This window comes from Dipodomys merriami, unplaced genomic scaffold, assembly GCF_024711535.1.
Source record: "Dipodomys merriami isolate MVZ:Mamm:240054 unplaced genomic scaffold, mDipMer1.0.p SCAF_79, whole genome shotgun sequence".
In the NCBI taxonomy this organism is placed as follows: Eukaryota; Metazoa; Chordata; class Mammalia; order Rodentia; family Heteromyidae; genus Dipodomys; species Dipodomys merriami.
Genome location: NW_027206390.1, coordinates 5635547 through 5640000, shown reverse-complemented (window position 1 = coordinate 5640000; position 4454 = coordinate 5635547).

Below are 4454 nucleotides of genomic sequence, written 5' to 3'. Positions count from 1 at the left end.
GGCAGATCTGCTAGCTCCAGCTCAGGCCTTGGAATAAAAGGAGTCATTTAGCAGGTCAAAGAACTTAACGGCAGCATGACCTACCAGACTCAGCTCCACCCAGGGAAAAGTCACCCAGCTCAGGCGCCAGCCTGAGGAGTGGGTTTCTTCACTGGGTAATCATAGCCAGAGGCTGCCCCTCCCTCTAGAAGCCTCGACAAGCAATTGAAAATCAGTAAACAGAATCCCTGAGATTGGCTCCAGGCTGGGCTCTGTGAGGTTTTCACAAACCAGCCGCAGAAAAGTTACCAGAACCTAGACTCATCACTGCATCCCCCTCTTTTGTGATACTAAAAGCAGATCCATCTCCCAATGAAATAGCCTGGGAGGAGGATCACAAAATCCTGGGTAAAGCAGAGCATTTTATTGCCTTTTCGAACAAACTGACTTAAGAAAAAAACCAAGCCACAGGACCACAAGCAGACCAGAGATTCCAACAAGAAGCTGGTTACAGACACAAGGAGATACAGGATTTTTCCCACACCTCCAAAAAAAAAACAATGAAGTTTTTCTTTTTTTTTCTTTTCTTTTTTCTATTCTTCTTCGTCTTCTTTTCTTTCAGTTTTTATTTTTGGTACCTTATATAAAAAAAACTTTTTTTTCTTTGCTAAAACTTTTTTCAATCTTTAATCTTTGCCTTTTTTGATAAAAAAAAATTGTCTTCCAGTAACATTCTTTTCCTCTTATAATTTTTATTTTGGGGATATGGGAGTGTACATTTTTGCTTTCTTTTTATAGTCTTCTTTCTCTTTTTTTTTCTTTTTAAATTATTTTTTGTTTTTTGTTTAGCTCTACAGAACTTCTCATCTTTTTCTTCTTCCTTTCTTATCCGTTTCACCTTCTCCTCTCTTTCGTTATTATTTATATGACTTAATTCTTGTCTTCCACATCCTCTGATAAACCCCTATTTGACTATTAGACCCTATCCCCCATTGTGTACACATTTAATCCACAAATCTATTACGCAAGTCAAAACCTCTAAGAATTAAATTCCTTAAAAGCAGTACTACCTCTTTATACCGATGTAATATTTTAAGCATTTTTATTTTTAAATTTTTCACATCTCCTTTATATACCTCCCCTTCTCTCAATAAGTTCATGTTCTTATCTAAATAGATTGTTATTGACTCTACATAATTTTATTAATTTCTACCTTTCTATTTGTTCTGGTCTCTTTTCTTTTCCCTTCCCCTTTCTTTTTTTTCCTCTCTCCATACTTTCATCCTACCCAACTTATTTCCTGCTATGAGATTAAGACTTAGTTAACTCTCCCTGAGCCTCCCCACATCAATCTATTCCTATTTTTTTACCCAAATCTCTCCATAAACCTAATGATTTCTGGTCTTCCAAATTCTTCTTTGCGTTTCATAGCATATTAAGGTATAGTTGTTTGATGTTGAATAGATGTATCGGTTGAACTAGATTGTATCTGTAGACAATTGACTGTGCAAATTCAGACTTGGGTTGATGCTTGCCTTAAGATAGTGTTCTAGCACAAAACTGGGGCTATTTTCATCTCAAATGGGCAGAACAAGCCAGAAAAACACAAGTAAAATGGTAAATCCGGGTATCTCAATTCCCAATCCCAATAATCAGGGGAAAGAACAAATAATGAATAATCCAGAGGAGAATTCCCAAATAGCTCTACAAACACTGCTGGCAAACATGATAAATCAAAAGATTGAAAGCATACAAAGGTCTCTGTATGAGCGTGATAGGGAGAGAGAGGAGGAATTCCAAAAGTTTATACAGCAATATCATAAGCATGAGGAAGCTACTCAAAAGCCCATACAGGATTTGCATGAGCAGCTTGAGAATACTCAGAGAGAAATACAGGAATGGAGTGAACAGGCTGAGAACACTCAAAGAGAACTACAGGAATCCCAGGAACAGGAGGAAGCTTATCAAAGAGTAATACAGTAATTGAGAGAGCAGGAAGAGAATACACAAAGATCACTAAAGGCATTCATGGAATCTATTAACAAAGAGCTGAAGGAAGTCATGGAGACCACAAAGAGAATGCTGAATGTAACCCAAAAGAAGGAATGGGAGTCCAAGGAAATCATAACCAATCAAATAAGTGATCTGAGATTAAACACTGAACATCAAATTAAGGAAGTAAAGAATTTCATACAAGATCTAAAACAAAGCTTCAATAAAGAACTTGAAGCCATCAAAGCTGACCAATTAGAAGGAAAAGGGATAAAAAACAAAGTAGAAAGTCTTGACAGCAGGTTTGACCATGTAGAAGATCGAAACTCAGGGACTGAAGACAGCCTAGATATTATAGAGAAAAAACATACAACCATCCAAGACATGTCTAAGAAATATGATAGATCTATCCAACACTTGGAAGACACCATCAGAAGGGCTAATCTAAGGATAATGGGTGTAGAGGAGCACCTTGAAACAGAAGTTAATGGTCTAGGAAGTTTGTTTAACAGGATCCTAGCAGAGAACTTCCCAAACATGCAAAAAGATAGGCCTGTTCAGATACAAGAAGCTTTTAGAACCCCAAACAGAACAGACCAGAATAGGACATCTCACTGTCACATTATAATCCACACAGGATCAACTCAGACCAAGGAAAAGATCCTTAAAGCTGTCAGGGAGAAAAGGGTAATCACCTATAAAGGGAAACCAATTAGAATCACCTCAGATTTCTCAGCAGAGAAAATCAAAGCAAGAAGAGCGTGGAATGATGTATGCCATGCCCTAAAAACAAACAACTATCAACCAAGAATACTGTACCCAGCTAAACTCTCCTTCCTAACTGAAGGCCAAATATAAACCATCCATAGCAGAGAAAAATTGAAACAAAACATCTCCACCAAACCAGCCCTACAAAAGATTCTTAAAGATGTCCTACACATAGAAAACCAACAAGACCAAAATAAAGGTCAAGAAACTGCACCCAAACTGAGAATGCAAAAACCATAGGAAGAACACAGTTTTTGCAAGCCCCAAGAAGGTGTATAACATGGCAGGAACTCCCAAATACCTCTCAGTCCTATCTCTTAACGTTAACAGTCTGAAATCTCCAATTAAGCGACATAAACTGTCTAGTTGGATTAAAAAACAAGACCCTTCTATCTGCTGCCTGCAGGACTCACATCTTGCCCATAAAAACAAACACATTTTCAATGTTAAAGGCTGGAACAAAATCTACCAAGCAAACGGCTCTCCTAAACAGGCAGGCGTTGCAATCCTAATATCAGATAAAATAGACTTCAAATTAAAATTCATGAGAAGAGATAAAGAAGCTCGCTACATACTAATTAAAGGATCTCTCCTTCAGGAGGATATTAGAATTCTAAATATCTATTTGCCAAACAATGGAGCACACAAATTTATCAAAGAAACACTACTTTCCCTCAAATCCCATCTAGATCCAACAACATTAATTGTTGGGGATTTTAACACACCACTCACCCCACTAGATAGATCAACTCGGCAAAAACTCAACAGAGAAACCGCAGATCTAAACACCTGCATAGATGAACTAGACTTAAAAGAAATCTACCGGACATTTCACCCAGCAGAATCAGAATACACGTTTTTCTCAGCAGCACATGGAAACATTTCTAACATAGACCACATTTTAGGCCACAAAGCAAACTTGTCTAAGTTCAGAAACATTGTAGTTATACCTTGCATTCTCTCTGACCACAAGGGAATAAAATTAGAACTCAAAACCAAAAGCCACCAAAGAAAGTCCGGTATCACATGGAGGCTGAACAACACAATGCTGAATCATGAGTGGGTCATGGAGGAGATTAGAAAGGAAATTCAAATGTTCATGCTATTCAACAAAAATGAACACACAAATTACCAGCTCCTCTGGGACACAGCAAAGGCAGTACTCAGAGGCAAGTTTATAGCTATGAGCTCCTACATCAACAAATTGGAGAGATCTGAAACTAACAATTTAATGACACATCTAAACCTCCTTGAAAAAGAGCAGCAAGATAAACTCCAATCCAGTAGTTAGAAAGAAATAATTAAAATTTAATCAGAATTAAATGAATTAGAATCCAAAAATCTATAGAAAGAATCAAAAAAACAAAGAGTTGGTTCTTCGAAAAACTTAAAAAAATTGACAGACCCTTAGCAAATCTTATCAGAAAAAGAAGAGAACACACCCAAATTAATTAACTCAGAAATGAGAATGGAAACATCACCACGGAAACAACCAAGATTCAGAACATTATAAGGGAATACTTCTCAAAACTTTATGCTAATAAGTTTGAGAACTTGACAGAAATGGACCTTTTCCTAGCAAATATTGACATGCCAGAACTAAACCAAGATGAGTTAAACCAGCTTAACAGGCCCATATCAAGCATTGAAATAGAAACAGCAATAAGAGACCTCCCAGCTAAGAAAAGTCCACGACCAGATGATTTTACAGCGGA